The sequence below is a fragment of the Chenopodium album genome, chromosome 4, assembly GCF_948465745.1.
Source record: "Chenopodium album chromosome 4, dcCheAlbu1.1, whole genome shotgun sequence".
Taxonomy (NCBI): Eukaryota; Viridiplantae; Streptophyta; class Magnoliopsida; order Caryophyllales; family Amaranthaceae; genus Chenopodium; species Chenopodium album.
In genome coordinates, this window is record NC_137837.1 from 7,684,111 (window position 1) to 7,701,949 (window position 17,839).

The 17,839-nt window shown below is 32.0% G+C and overlaps 1 pseudogene; it reads right to left on the reverse strand.

Annotated features, from left to right (window-relative positions):
- Window positions 1-2,327: 2,327 nt before the first annotated feature.
- On the reverse strand, window positions 2,328-7,770 carry LOC145627567 (protein RALF-like 1 pseudogene; annotated as a pseudogene).
- Between the last annotated feature and the right edge of the window lie 10,069 nt (window positions 7,771-17,839).

The window sequence follows — 17,839 nt, forward strand, 5'->3', positions numbered from 1 at the left end:
AGATGTAAGTTTTTTTTGAGGGGATTTTTTTTTAAAAAAAAAAATTCTATATTTACCAGTCATTGTACATGGCTGCTTATGGGGAGCTTCATGTACTTTTTGAGATGAATATGTAGGAACTCCTTCAAGGATAGAGCTAGGAATGTAGATGTTTGGAAGGAAAGCCGGAGGATGCGATTAAAGAGAGTCGACAATGTTTGTTTGAGTGTGTGAGACGTCACTAGTAAGGAAGGTATGTAGTTGGATTCTGGAGATTTCAAAAGACGTTTAGGGTGGCTCAAGATGACTTGGATGGAGGGAGTTAAAGTTAGCACAAAGAAAGTGGGTTTGCAAAAGCTAGTAATGGAAGAAGTGAATGGAGGATCTACGTGATGACCAAAGGAAATAGATTCTTGGTTCATGTAGCCAACCGGCACAGCCCCATCCTCTTGGTAACAAGGCTTTAGTTTTGTTTGTTTGCACATGCAAAATAATATTTATGCCAGTGCCCTAGACCGTCAAGTCCTTGTTAATTTGTCATTTTGTAGATCTTCTTTCTCAAAAACTTTTTGTGCGAATGGCCAGAAGAAACAACTTGAAGTGGCTTTGTGAAAGTTTCTTTTCTTCCACTTGCATCATTTATTTTTAGGCTCTACTAAACTGTTCTCGCCTATTCATAAATGTTTGCCTATATACTACTTCAACCAGAACATGAGCCTATTTTAGTGTTGGAAATAAGTTTGCTGAATATTCTTCGTGACTTGAAGATATTGCTTGAGAGAAACGCTGTTCTAGGATTCCTAATGACTGCCATAGTTGCTTATTTTTGCCATATCCCTTTTTATTGGGCCCTTTGGGGAAAGGAAGTTGCTAGGCTATGGAAGCAATGATGACATTCAGCGGATGTGGTATCATTAAATACACATCTTTAAATTAGGTTGCATAATAAGTAGATGGCTCCATAACTTCTAGCTAGGGTTTAAATAAAATTATACAACCTCCCAATTTTGCGTTTAAGTGTACCAGACTCGACCTGCTTTTTTCTCTCTAATATTTCCCTTACATTAATAAGCATGCCAAAAGCAATGGGATAAGTAATTTGGGATGGATGGAGTTTTTTTTTTTTTTTTTTTTTTTTTTTTTTTTTTTTGTTTTGTATTACGACCCTGTGAGCTGGATTCTTTATTCCAAAGGTCCTTTGTTTATTAAACTAATGAGACCACCTTATGGAAAACAAGGTTAATTTGTCTCGTGAAAGTCTTTACATGTTTACAATTGTGAAGAAAGGAAGTCATTTGATCCATGTAAATACTAGAAAAACTACATCAATAGAAATGATATGAATATGTAGAATTAAAAATTAAGAGTTGAAAATGTTACATTTGCTTTCTTGATTATGAAAACCTTATAATTGGAAACATGAGTTCAACTATTCTAGAACCTATCCTTTACGCCAATGTTCTGTGCCTGTTCACTTCTTTGTCTCTCCCTGTCTCTCTCTCTGATGATTTTTGATGTTGCAGTGGGTGTAAATTTCACTGATGTTGGGTGTTAGAATTTTTAGTTATGGCAATTTGGTGTCATTGTTCTCTTCCTTATAGAGGCAAGAATAACTAGGTTCGTTATAGATTGAAACGAATTGCAGAATTTCATCCTTGAAACAAATTGATAAATGAATTCTCTCCTTATGGGGCACTGGCATTATTTTAAGAGAATTCTCTCCTTACAGTTAAACCTAGCTATTTATCAATGAAACTCTCAGCTTATTTGTTCATGGACATAGCTAACTCATCGTAAGTGAATCGCTGCACATAAAATCGCTGCTCATGCAATCATGCTTATTGATTTCGTCAATCCTGCTTGCATCTTTAACAAATTACAACATACTCCCTATGCTCCAATTTAGTGTGCTCATTTCTATTTTTGTTTGTCATGCTTTCTTGGCATAAGCTCTTTACCTTTTTAAATTTTTTTTTTTTTTTTTAAAAAAAAAAGAAAAAAAAAAACTACTTGGAAGTTTTTTATTCGAGGAAAGTAGTCAGGAGTGAAGGAGATTTATAAATGCTCAGAGGAAGATGAGGGAGAGGATTTAAAGTACATTTTCTCCACCCCATCAAAGGGGGACAAGTGAGCAGCAAGATGTTCAGCTACATTCTCGGCTACACTTACTTTGACAGATGAGGTATATTATTAACATCAACTAATCAAGTCATTAGGGGATCTGCCACTCATAAGAATTAATTGACCTCATCACATTTCTTGCATCTGTTTCCACCACAACCTTCATTAACCCAAGTCTCAGGGCAATGATCACCCCCGAAACCAGCAGCAACCTCCATTGCTGACACCTAACTACTCACTTTAAGCATCGCGGCATCTACATTAACATCAAACTCACCTCTGTCGGGATTGCCAACAACTATGCAAAGGAAGCAATGCTGTTCTAGCACTAGCAAAACAGTTTACAGCATAGGTAATAGGTAGTATGCTGCATTTTTTAGCACCCAACAAGTCCAAGCCGTGGTGGCATTTGCAGCGGCTCCTCTCCTTAGTTATTATTTTGGTACTAGTATGTAGATGACAAATCACACCTAGATATATGATGTACTATTATGTGTGGTTGATGAGAGTGAGGGATAGCTCAAGTGGTTAGAGCTTCTCTCCTGATTCTAGGAAATCGTGGGATCGATTCTCACCCCGCCTTTGTGGCTCTCTAAACACCAAAAAATATGTTTGGTTGATGTCTAATGAGATCACATTAGGTTTTTCCGGTTAGACATGAATAAAGATATTTCACATAATATATGCACCTGTGAATGCATTTTGTTATCTATGTACAATAGCTTTATAACATAATACTTGTATATTATTAATTTTTTTGAAATTCTTAACATTTCTTATATTTGTCACTTCAAAATAACATATCAACATTGAAAAAAAATCTACAAACACCAAAATATAGAGTAATAAATAAAGGTATAGACAAACATCATTCACTTAGATTGGTTGTTGAAAAGTTCTTTCATGTCACAATCACCATTAACAAGTGAAGATCATGAGCTTTTAGAGCATATGAAACCTTTCTACAAGTGAGAATTTCTATTCTTTCCTCCTTGTCGGTAAGTTGTTTCAAATTCTTCTTTTTTTACAATTTTCAATCCATATTTGGAGATAATTTTACTGTCTTATTGAAGAAGTGCAAATTTTGTGAACAGACCTATTAGAAATTCAAGAAATTTTTTACACAAATAACTTGAAAGTTCATGTTGCCAAAGGCAAATTGTCTGGTTTGATTTTGCTCATTTTACCAAAATTAGGTAGGGGTTGTTTTTTGGGAAATTCTACATGGTGGCCTCCAAGTTTTTATTTTTCTACGTGGAAGACACACTTTTTTCCAACTCTCTCAAGTGACACTATGGTTTTGCAAAATTATATATAGTGTCCTTTTTTTGGGTTTATGGCTAACTTTTATAATTAAAATGGTTAACCTTAGGTTTTTTGGTTTAAAAATTAATTAAATTATATTTTAAAATAAAAATAAATAAATAAAAAAGATTTTTTTTTAAAAAAAAAACACCCCAAACCCACGACCACCCTCCCACCACCACGTCCACCCTCCCACCACCCCAACCCCCATACACCACCGGCGCCCATAATCCCTTTTTACCGCGCCGGCGCCGGCGGCCCCGTCCCCCATCTCCACTGGCGCCCAGACTCCCCCTCCCCCAGCGCGGCGTCCCCTACCCCTCCTTACCCCACGAATCGGATCACCAACCCCTTTCCATCTCCCACGAAAACCCAGAAAAACCATCCCTCCACCCTCGAAACTCCTTCTCCGTCTCAATCCCAGCACCCTTACCCTTCTTCCTCCCAATTCCGACCCCCTTACCTTCAACTACTCCGTTTCTTGGGATCTGGGTTGGTGGTGGTTTAGTGGAAACACGGGAGGGGGTTGGGGGTGATTTAATTGCGCTGGAGGAGGGGGAGTCTGGGCGCCAGTGGAGATGGGGGACGGGGCCGCCGGCGCGGTAAAAAGGGATTATGGGCGCCGGTGGTGTATGGGGGTTGGGGTGGTGGGAGGGTGGACGTGGTGGTGGGAGGGTGGTCGTGGGTTTGGGGTTAAAAAAAATTCTTTTTTTTTTTATTTTTTTTAATTTTAAAATATAATTTAATTAATTTTTAAACCAAAAAACCTAAGGTTAACCATTTTAATTATAAAAGTTAGCCATAAACCCAAAAAAATGACACTATATATAATTTTGCAAAACCATAGTGTCACTTGAGAGAGTTGGAAAAAAGTGTGTCTTCCACGTAGAAAAATAAAAACTTGAAGGCCACCATGTAGAATTTCCCTTATTTTTTTTACCTAATGTTCTTTATATGTACTGTACTAAGTATTGAAAACATGCACACAATAATGAATTCATGAGTGCTCTTTAATATGCTATTTATTGTGCACGTATGCTTAAATCCATTTACACTAGTACATGAACATCAGAACATGTTACCAAGTACAAAGTGTTATTTGTTCTTGTGGTTAATTTTCTTGACTTTAAGGTTATGGAATCGAATCTCATCGTAGAAATTTAGAGGTGATTTCTTATCCTTCTTTTGTGCCTTCTTTTGTGCTTTCAAGGGTTTTAGCCTACTAGACTTGAGCGTTAGACTGAAAGGATTAAAGGAATCTAAAGACTAGAGAAATGGAACCATATATATATTTTTTAAATTGGCATTTCAAATCAAAGAAAATCCCTCTCTAATCAACTTACTTTCAATGAACTTAAAATTTAGAAGGATCATTTTAAAGATACAATTATTTTAGAACACGTTATTAATTACTGGGCACAATGTTAGATAGGAGTAATAGTTTTAGCATATGAATTACAAAGTCCTATAGAACATGATGTAAACGAAATTCCATCCAATTCTCTGACTGTCGAACACGTTATCGGTGTATACAATTTTTTATTATTTTTTTTAAGGTAAGATGAAATATCATACTAAACCGACACCTCTTTCGGGTTTAGTCAGCCCAACTTCGCAGGTTTACGCTTGAGAGTAGACGGAGGAAGTAAGGAAATTCCCCTACTCCCAAGTATTTTTATAGTTGGTGAGGCTCAAACTCGTGATATCAAAAGGTAAGTTCCCCACCAACTCAAAGCTTGGTATCGGTGTATGCAATTGGGTTACCCTTTTCCACACTCACAAGCTAGAACATAAAACTTCTAAAGTGACCACAAAAATCTACGAAAGTTCCGTGTTGAAAAGAAGAGAGTTAGGAATCTAGTACGGGGTCCATTCCCCCACAATATTGTTTGGCAAATCACACAACATACACCATCAAACCGATTCCTCTATTTCTTTGATTTGATTGATTATCTACAATAGGTGTGATTGGACCCCACCTTATTCAAATCAAAACAGCTCAACAATCTTTTTTTTTTTTTTTTTTTTTTTTTTTTAATTTATTAATTAAAATTTTAAAAAATGACAGACAAACTATTAACAACTTCTTCTTAGAAATTTCATCAATCCACAATATACTCCTTCCAAAAATCATTAGGTACACCCATTTCCCATGTGATATGGCCTTATTTGTAATTTTACAACCAAACATTTTCATAGTTGCAAATTAATTTTGCAACCACAAAGCCACCAAATTCCAGCCATCTCAATCATATTTGTACAATTATAATATTTCAATATGGTAGAAATAATATAATACAAAGTATAATATAATCCTTAATTTTCATAGTAATGTTTAGTTAATGACATAGTTGGTGGATTCCTTTCACTAATCTCCTTTTGTTTACGAAATTAGTATACAATGACAAAAGACCATATGCTTATTCTTGCCAACTCACTAATCCACTTCTTTAGCTGGGATACAAAATCTTCCCCCATTAAAACGACATCCCATGAAAGAGAAAATTTTTAAATTAAAGATTCGACAATTGTTTCCGCTACAATTTAGTAGTAGTAAAATACTGTACATGTCGTGTAACTTTTTATTAACGATAGGTAAAAACTTGAATAATATGACAACTACCAACCCTTTTGAAAGGGAGATATTGAAAATCGTACAATTATTGTATTTTGGCCATTGCCGCCCCTTAGAGTTAAGGAATCGTTCCTTAGATTGAATTCGATGTTAGGAAGTCATATATCGTGTACGGAGTAATTTATTGAAACAATGTTGACGATTTCTTGGTCTATTCCTCTAGAATTGGCTTGAATTGTGGAAGAAATTTGAGTGAGAATATCTTTTATAAAATCAAATTCTCCTAATCTAATGTCTAATTATACAACTAGAGTATCTATTAAGAAATAAGTGATACTGAAAATTCAGATTACTTATTTTTGGACAAAAGTCGCTTCCTAGGACTACAAGAACAAAATCTACCTTGTAACCAAAAATCCAGGAATTTGGGAACTAATCAAAAAATGGCAACAATGTAGCAGTAATTCCCTCTAATTCTGCCCAAAAATATTCTTAATTTCTTACTCATGTTACTCATTACACACTTTAACACGAAATTGAATCTCGTCTACAACATTGCCCGAGCTGGTGAGCTCTAAAACCACTTGAAATTTTATGAACATGCACTTTTATGAAATTCCTATGGTGCATTACTTTACATAAGAGAATCCCCCCTCCTATTTTTCAATCAAAAGATGAAAGAATTTCATTCTATTTACAGAATACTTTACATTTCTTAAATCTCTAACTTTATATTTCTCCTATTCTTTTCTTCCTCTAACTTTAAACAAAGGCTAAGAAAAGTAACTACATGAACAATTCAAATTTTCAAAAGCTAAAGTCACCAATTAAAGATGCAATACAACTATACAAGTATACAACTACCTTTAGTTCATACCCACAAGTCAATGCCAACTTTTACCAAATAACAATAATAATTGAAGCCTAAATTTCATTCCAAAACACACCAAAATTAATTCCAACCACACCACCTACCTCAAATCAACAACCCAAGGGGTAAAATTGGAACAAAATAATAGCAAACAAAATTCAATTTGACAACTTATACTTCAAAGTTCATACATAACAAATTATCATTATTATGGAGTAAATCTCATCTCATCTCATCTCATATTAGAAATAAAAAGAATAACTAAATATTTATTACCAATATAATACAAAACCAAAAAAGAAAAAAAAGAAAAAAAAAAAGTGTATCACAATGAAATTAACATTAACAACAAACCCATCTTCAAATTCCTCTTACCTTCATTCTTTTTATCCATGTATACCAAACAAACCCCAAATCATAGAATTAATATAAAAATAAAAAATAATAAAAATTACAACATTTTTTTCCTTTTTTTTTTTAGAAAATTAAGAAATGGGGCTAATAATAATCATCATCATAATAACAAAATAAAAATTAAAAAAAATAAAAAAAAAAATTCTTAGCGTCTTGTACAACGAGTAATAGCACTGCAACCACGAGAGTAAGGATTAGCTTGAGCACCTGGACGACAATTATAGTACGAAGCACCACGTCTTGAACAAGGAACTCTGTTCTTATTCAGCGCATTATAACTAATATAGTTATTTGTTGCTAAAATACGCCTGTTAATTTCTGAATCCATTTCATCTTCTTCATTCATCCCCAAACATTCATCAACTGTTCCTTTACACCCAGATCCACCACTTCCGAACAACCCCATTACCGTTGGATCAAGATCAACCCCTGCATCTACGGTTGAGATTAGAGCTAGGAATAATCCAACGGCTATTATTGCTACTAGCTTTCTATTGTCGGCCATTTTTGTTGGTGAGATTGTTTGTTTTCTCACTTACTTCTGGAAAAATAGGTTGAATTTTTTTGGGATTGAGTTTGTTTCTCTCTCTAAAATGAGGGGTTTTTTTTGGGGTTTGTTTCTCTCACTAGAATAAGGGATTGTTTGGACAGCTGTGAAATGGGAACGGCTAGTTTGAGGGTGGAAGTAGAGTATTATAAGTAGCGGTTTTGTTTGGAAATTGGGCTTGGTTTTTGGATTATTTACGAATATTGCCATTTTTAAAGAGGTTTTTATTTTAATTTTTAAAAAATTAAAAGAAAATTGCGTGAGAGGTGGTTAAGTGAGACGTTTGACATTGGACTGAGGACATTTCAATGATTTAATTTTGATGTGTGATTTTTTTTTTTTAAAAAAAAAGGGGAGATTTTAACATGTGCTAGGATTGGTGTAGTGTGACATTATTAAGGTAAATAATTAAGAAAATTAATTGACTTTGTTAATTTACTAAATTTAGATCTTATGATATTATAAATTAATTAAATTAAATTACAATTGGGGAATTATATTGTTTCAACAACATTTTTTATAACATCAAATGTAGCATAATTTTGAATATTGACTTGTGAGTAAAATATTAGGAGATTCAATTGACTTTTATTATATGGAAATGATATAATTGTACATGCAATAATTAGGGTTATTTATTGGTCCAAGACCGAAAATTAGAATTTTAGAAACGCTCCGATTAAGCTGGGACCGAATCCGGATTGAACCAAAAGAATCGATCTAAACCCCAAACCAAACCGATTTAAGAAATTTTTAATAAGTTTACTGGAAAAAAGTAGAGGAAACCATTATTTAAGGTTCACGCAAAATTTTAAGAAAAAATCAGTCTAGTCCAAGACCCTTTTTTTATAGGGTTTTGACCAGACCGAAAAATTAAACTTTTAGACCCGAAGACTATATCGGTTCATTTTTTAGGTCCGGACTGTTTTATGAACTCCCTTATCAACAATGCAAGATTACATTTAAGGGTGTGATATGTTCACCTTAAAAAAATTTTAAGACTAATTAGATTTAAATTTGAGATGATCAAGTCAAAATCAAGTATGCACTTCTAAGAAAATCAAGATAGTCATGTAATAATGATTTAAACTTAACAAAGCCTAATAAAACTTTATTAATGGTAATTTGAACTTGGGTTTTCCTTGTAAAAACTTATCTTATCTAAAATTTTAAGTGAAAATATTTAACCAAGGATTAATATTAAAATTGTTAATTAAGGGGTTTGTTCTCTTCAACTTAATTTTATTTCAGTTCAGTTCAATTTAGCTCTAATTAGTTCAGCTCTAATTCTAATTTTCCTCTCTCATAAAATATTCAGTTCATTTCAGCTCCAAGCAGTTCAGTTCAATTTAGTAAATCGGAACAGGGCCTAACTTGTGATTCTGTCATACACTTTCAAATTAATACAGGAAAATATCGATTGCTTGTGTGCAACCTATATACATTACCATTCTATTTTACCAAAATTAGGTCTAAAGCTACTATTTTTTCATTAAAAAAATCCGAATAGATTAGCTATGACAAAGAAACATTAAAAAGAGTTAGATTAAGTTAGCTTTGAGTCATGTTAAATTATCGAGCACATATAAATTAAGTTTTGAATCAAGTTGGTTTTTTTTTTTTTTTTTTTCCGGTTCACCCTTTGGGCTAATTTGAATTTGAATATCAATTCTGAGTGGTTATGTTCTAATTTCCTCCCGATTATTTTATGGGAAATCGAACACGGATTCTCTCTATCAATTGTAGTTCCAATATCACTACACCAACATCCAATTAGTTAAATAAATTAAGTTAAATTTAGATGAATCAAATTAATTTTTGACAGCTGCATTATTTTTTTTTGACGGGCAAACAGCTGCATTATTTAAATCGGCAATAATAGTAAAGTTTTGTAATTATTCAGGTTAGGACTTTAGGAGGGAGAGGCGGCGTCGAGGATAATTTCAGACCTTTTTAGCAAGGGGGCGAGCATATTCTTGAGAAGCATTTATAATTTTGGTATATTTAAAAAAACAAAAATTGATAATAGAGTATTAGTTGGAGATTTTTAAATTAGTAAAAAGAACTCCAAACTTTGGAATTAGTCCAACTGAAAATGACGTTCCTACGGCCTTTAAAAAATTGGGAAATTTAAAATGATGTACTGTCACAACTCACAAAGTTATGAATTTGCATTTCGAAAATAAGATATGTGAAGCGGTCTCATTAATTGAGAAATGGTAATTTGGTTTTGAAGAGTTCAGATCAGATATGAACTACTACTGTACTACATGTATGTCACGCAATCCGTGAAGGTTGACGAGGCAATAAGTATTTATCGTAATCGAATTGTCAATTTTATATTCCGTACATTTTGAAATATACTTCATTACGTTGTAATAGACTTGATAAAATTGATCTGATAAAAACTTGTGATTTTAAACTTGTTACGTATAAAAATTGAAATAGTCTTCAAATGTTATATGGGGTATGTAGAACAGGATTGAATGCAATTGTTCATTTGAATTTAAATTGATTACTCATAATTCAAATATGGTCCAAAAAACCTAAACCAAATAAATACAATAGCCACACTTGCTAGAGGATTCACCAAAGGAAAGTCTCATTTTGATCAATACATGCTTAATTTCATACGTTAAGGAGTTTAATTTAGAGCTTAGTCATCTTAATAGGGCGATCAACCTTGAATCTATTCTAACAAATTTGACTCCTAAGCTATATCACTTCTTCGAAAGCAATAATTGTAGAAATAACATATTGTGTACATTTATGCAGTTTTTCTAATGCTGATAATGACGGAGAGTTATGGACTTATGGTAATAAATAAATAAATAAATAATCTGGAGAAACTATATGCTTGTGTACAATTTTTTTTATTTTTTATTTTTTATTTTTTTTTTACCTACTTTCAATTTTCTTCAAGGAATTTGAAGCCATATTTATTAAAGAAATGTATATTTACATAATTACATGCCTAATCCTAATTTTTGATACATGAAAAGTCAAAAGATGTAATTATTTAAAAGAAAATGTTACTAATCTAATTAGTTGGCATCTACAATAAACAAGAATTAGGAGAACAAAGTATTAGTCAATCACATGTTGATGATGTGAGAAAGACCTTTATTATAAACAAGTAGTACAACATTATAAAACACCAAGGAGATTACAAAGAAAATACCAATTCTCTACAAATAATACCACAACAATAGTTGTCTAACGCGTATAAGTTTACAAAATGCCAATTCTACCCACCAACAACCAATCCACCAAAAACTTAATCTAGTCATTCCCTATTTTAACCAAAAAAAAGTCAAAACAACAACTTCATCCATTTAATAATGCACATAATCCATTAAATATTCTAGATGACATAATTATTAAAACATAAACCTTTGGTTAAGGAATATTGACAAATAAATCATAACCACGAAGAAAAGTGGTAAAAATTTTAAAAGAGAGGTTAGTAAAATTAAAAGATTTATTTGGTAGATAGAGCCACAAAGAATAAACGTTGCAGCCGATATATAACCTCATGTATTCAGGATCATCCCAAATTAAGCTAATTGACATATACAATATAAGATAATAGACTAATAGCAATAATCAGAGTTTAGAATATTATAACATATAAATATAAAGTAAATAAACTAGCGTATGTATATGTTACCACCGTTCGAAATATTAATTGTCGCGTTAGCAGTGTCATATGGATCTTTAACGTGACAACTAAATACGGACAGACCGATCGACCCGTAATTAAAGTTTTCAACCCCTTCTACAACGGGAGATATTACTACACCCACGTTTGTAGGGATTAGCTTGTGCACCTGGCTTGCAATTGTAGTAAGAAGCACCACGTCGAGAACACGGCGTTTTATTCTTGTTCATTGCACCATAGCTAATGTACTTTGATTTAGCCTTTAATATACGCCGATTAGTCTCCGAGTCCACCATGAACTCCGACTCGTCGAACTCGTCCCCCACCGTGCACTCCGCCATCGAACCGGTGCATTCGAGTTGACTCGGCGATTTAGGATCTACATCAATGGTCAGGATTCCTGCAACAAAGAAACTAAGGGCTAAGATTAAAATGAGACATTTTGGACCGCCCATAACATAAAACCAATTTTTTGAAGTTATTATTATGATTTGTGTTGTAAATGTTTTTAAGAGGAAAAATTGTATTGGTGGGTTAGAGATATATAGTTGCAAATTAAATAAATGATTGATTGCAAAAATATATATATAATCTGTTAATATCATATGGCTTGCATGTCTTCATGTAATGCTTGAGCACTAAGTTGCAGGCCGGCCTTGCTACAAATAACATTTTATACTCCATTAATCATGTGAAAATTGATGAGTTGCTATATATAATTTCGTAAAATATTATTTGTGTATGATTCTTTAGTCTTTATTACGGGTATTAATTACTACGGACTAGGCTTGTCAATTCGGGTAAACGGGTCGGGTTTGGGTTAAATTTCGGATTGTTTTGGTCATTGGTTCGAGTGGTATAAATTGTTTGGATCATTACAAATTATGATAAATGGGTCATATCAGGTCTGTTTCGGGCCATTTGAGACGGGTCGGGTTTGGATTTGGGTTCTCTCTCAGTAAAATGGGTTTGGGATCGGGTCGGGTTGGATTACTAGGCCGGGTCAGGAATTGTTAGGTTTACTACGGAGTATAAAGTAAGAAGTATAAACTAGACTTATATATATGAGTACGTACGTAATATAGTTACCCGTATTATTTTTAGAATTGAAGTTTTAGTATATTCTCTTCCTAGCTAGGTGATGGTTTGACAAGTTTACATAGTCAATTTGACTTAGTGGTAAGGCATGAAACCTTCATGTAATGCTTATTAGGAGTTTACTTTTCAACATCAAATAATAGTTAATTGCATAAAATTGTAATTAGTAATTACGTTTGTTAGTCCTTGATAATTATATGATAAACTAGTATGAGTAAACTAATTAGATTAGCAACCGAAAGAAAAGTTGTTTAAAAAAGGACACTATGAAATGAAATGTTAAATTAAGAAACACTACTTTTATTATCATATATTTTATTGCCGCACTTAACTTGTAATGTACATCTTTAATGTTCTTTTACTTCATATTTAATCTTTAATAATGATTTTGCTAAGCTAGGGACAACATCAATAACTTTGCGTATCATGAACCATTCCCAATATCCTAAACTCATCAATATATGCTATAATTTTAACTAACAACATTATAACCTTTATTGAATATGTATGGTGTTCTTTGTCTATCGATTTTCATTATTGTTCTTACAATTGTAATTACAAGTACATGTACGCATGCATTCTACATAATTAGAATCGAGTTTATAATAATGCACAATGTATGTAAGTTAAATGGGAAAAATATATATTCCCTTCATTTTATTTTGTTGTTCTTACCTTCTTCTTCTTTTTTTTTTTTTTTTTTTTTTTTTTTTTTTTTTTTTGTTATCATACGGAAAAAGATTCTAATTACGAACAACAAGGGTATAAACGAAAAATCGCAAAAAGAAGACGAGGATAGTCCAATTTTACAAACTGGTGACTGCCGTAGTTTCACAATCAATGCCGTATTTGGACGCCGCGTCGATGATGTAGTCAACCTTATAAAGCACCGCGGAAATTGTGTGACACGAGGAGCTTTGTATAGTGCTAGGACTTAATCCACCAACATCTAAATTAATTAAAATAAAAATAACTTTTTTAATTCAAATATTTAAAAGAGAACCAAAAAAAATAAAAAATAAAAAAATCATGTAGAACTTCTATACCTCAAGAATAATGTTTCAATACAATTAACTTACACAAGTGAAATACGATAGAATTATGAGGAATTAGTCCGATAATTGGTCGACCAGATAATCGCATATTAGTACATTCTTGCGTCAATTTTCTTTTATTACATATGTTGTGCATTTGGACTTTGGTTATTCTGTTTTTGGAGTGATTTTATGTGAAATTAAAATGCATGTTAATTATCAAATACATATGTACTTGCTTTGTCCATAAATAACTATATAGAGCATATTTTGGTATTCATTCTTAGGCCAAATACTCATAAATAAATCTTCAATCATCCCACACCATATTTGTAACACCCCAATAATTCTCTCTTAAAACCTGTATATACCCTGAAGAAAATCCAAGAGAATTACTAGCGTGCTACCGCCACGTGTTCAAACGTTAAGGCTTTATCAGAAAATAGCAGCGGAAAAACTAACTCGGTTATAAATAAGTTTCAAAACCAATAACCAAAACCAAATTAAATCATACAACTTGGAACCATTAAGACCCTTATTCAAAACCCCACAAAAGTAGTAAATAAATAAAACCAGAGTTTAAATAAATTCAAACTTATAAAAAGAAATAAACTGCGAATAATAACCAACTCTCCACTCAAAATCCCACAATCATGATGCGAATGCTGCATATGTAAGAACCTGTGGTTAATCTACTCCCCAATATTACAAGTGTAAAAATTGGATCGTCACAGGGTCATTGAAAGGCGAAGGCCATGACCAAAGAAAGAAACACAAAGCACGCAATCAGCAAAGCTGAGTACATACAAGCTGCGAAATAAAATAAGAATTCCCTAACAAGCTACTAATAATCAATCATAAGCATCATTAAATTATAGACTCAGCACATGACTCAACCATCAAATTTATTAAGACTTCACTAGTTAATATTAACTAACTTATTTATTTATTTCATTGGAATTAGCAATAGACAAGGTTGTCCAAACCATGTCCCATTTGGAACATCAATAAAAGAAAAACCCCATGCCTCCTTTCGGAAACATCGATAAACATCCAACGACCACGGGCGCGACTCCGTGACCGTAGTTAGTATGAGATCTCACCTAACTCCTAGTTTTGAAAAATATTTGAAATAAGAGACTCGCAGATTAGACGGCCTCGAAAAAAGTACACGGCTAATACCCCATGTACCCCAACCCCTGATTGTCATTACTCCAGAAGTGCATCAATCCAGAGTTTTATTGCTCATCCATCTTGCACTTTACGTGATTTACAGGTTTAGACTTGGTGATGACTCATATGCATAACAATGCAAACATTCTAAACACAATTCAATCAAACAAGACAAGTTTCCAATTTCAATTCTTGATTTATTAGTGACAAACAACACTTATTATTTATCCCTTTACTACCTCGGTGTATAAACACCTTGAGTGCATAAGGCACCCCAAAACCTTAACCTCGTCTTATAAGACTTGAATTCTTCCTTTACTCATCCTGTTTGCATAATCATGAATGAGTAATAAATTAATCTTTACACCAATCACATACCTTTGCCTCTAAGCGCACCTTGCATAATTAGAGCACAAATAATACTTGCAATATAAAATATGCACATCATTTGAAATTCACAATGTATAACCAAACAATTTAACTCAGTCAATCCTATACATGATACTGAGTTCTCGATCCGTCCTTAAACATGCACATAAAAGAAAGGTTTCGTAACTCGTACGTACCTTGAGCAAACGAATTGGTATGCCACTTTACTAACTAGAAATCACCTTCAATAAACTCCTCTCCTAAGCCAAATAATAACATCTCAATCAATACCCAATCAATCAAATTTACAGCAATACTAACTTACTTTAAAACCTTCAAAATCCAAATCAAACAACACTTTAAAACCTTCCCTTTAGTTAAAATTAAAGGCTTATATATAGTTCTTTAAATTTTCTTCATAAAAACCTTAAAATACACTCTTATACATGAAATTACAGCAAGTTCAAAGTCTAATAAAAATCTGAAAATTATATAAAAACCCCTAAAAATCTCCCTTTTTAATGGGTGATTAAACCCTCTTTATAAAACATCAAAAGTAGTACTTAGAAACTATTTCCAACACTTAAAACTTCGATAAAAACATATATTTATGCTTAATTAACTTTAAACATAATTAATTTTATTAATCAAACTCAAGGATAATATTTTAAGTATAAAAAAACTTTGTTAAAATAAAAAACTGCCCGAAAATCATATTTAGAGGTTGAATTTGGCCACGGGAGGGTGGTGCTCACTACCAAAGGTAGTGAGTCTTTCTTAAAACGTTGTTTGCACATGGAAAACACTACTTTTTCATCAAAATCGGATGAATTCAGAATCTGATCGGGATTAAAACGGGATTAATATTAACGAACGAAAATCTAAAAATTAAAACACGAATCTACATGTTCAAAATAATCTGGAATTAAGTTAAACTAATCAGTAGTTATAATCACCAAAATTTCAAAACATCATTACTATAAAAGCCCTAAATCAATTGTTCATAAAAACCCTAAAATCATGATTTTCAATAAATTGAAACCTAGGTTTATAATTCATAAAATATGAAATTTATAACATAAATATAATCTGAAATTTATAATCTTTATACCATTAAAATATAATTTGATACTAAAAATATAATCTTTGTACTAAAATCAAAACCCAAAACAATTAAATTAACATTAAGCAAAATAATGAAACAAAGGAGGATGAAAATAAGATAACCTTTTTGTGTGGGAAATTTTTGAAGATTCATGGGGTATTTATAGGAGAGAATTATTGTGAAAATTTTTACCTACAACCTCCTTTAGCCAATGCTGCCTACTCCCTCCAATTATTCTACAACGTTTTACCTGTTTATGTTTTTTTTTTTTTTTTTTTTTTTTTTTTTTTTTTTTTTTATTTATTTTTTTTAATCTTATCTCTCAAGTCATTTATATACATGATTTAAAACCTATTTTTCTTTTTTTGCTTTTTTATTTTTTTGGCATTTTCTCTCTCTTCTTCAACATTATTTCTCTTTCAATCACTTTTTTTTCCTCTTATTTATGGATGAATAATTGATTGGAGCTGTTGATTGTGATAATGAAGTGCTACATTCTTCGATTGCCGAATTTGGTCGTGACTGTGAAGTTATTTTGTCTCTGATTGGAGTTGTTCAATTTGATCAATTTTGTCTCTGATTTCGATTAATGCTTGATGGTCAATTGTTTGATTCAATTTTGTTAGCTGTTTTGTTTTAAATTATTTGCTGATTTATTCGATTTTTCAAGTTTTTTTTATAATCAATTTAGCCTCTATTTTAGTTCAATTTGGTTTGGTGTTATAATTCAAGTGAATTGAAGTTTTTATTTTAATAAATTTTGTCTCTTATTTTGATTAGTATGATTTATGATTCAAGTTTGTTTGCTGTTTTTAGTTTAATGATTGCTGATTGTGATTTGTTTTCTATGAGTGATTAGATTTTTTTATATACATTTTCGTGGTTTTTTTTAGTAGTTTTACAATTTTGATCAATTTCATAATTCTAAATGATCATTATGATTCAAACTAATGTTCTATTATAGATGTTTTAATTATTTTTAAATATTTAGTACTTTATTTTAGTTTATTATTTTGATCAAATTGATAATGCTAAATGATCATTTATATATGTACTGTTTTGTATTTGTATATATCTGTCATTGATTATGTTCATTTTTAAAACTTATGCAGCGGGTGCTAGTGATGAAATTTTGTATGATGAAGCAACTAAATCAGAGTTACCTTTTACATATTTTAATTCTGAACAAGAAATTTATGGCAGGTACAAATGAATATGCTTTTAAGAAAGAATTTAGTATTGTCCAAGTGCATGCTCCAAGAAAAGGCCAAGTTCATTCAAGTGCTCCAAGTGATGTCCAAGTTTCTTTAAGTGTGCCAAGAAAAAAGGTTCAATTACGTCCAAGTGTTCCAAGAAATTTTCAAGTTCCTTCAAGTGTTCCAAGAGATGTTCAAAGTGTTCAACGTGGTAGCTAATCAACATATTTCTTCTAAGTATGATAGGTTGTTAGTTTTTCTTTTTTACACTAATGTAGCGAATAGGTTGGCAAATAATAATAAGTAAGAATTTGGATTGAAACAACATATATTTGTTCCAGCTTAATTATTTTTTTTTTCTGATAAGTGATATGTAACTGAACATGTTTTG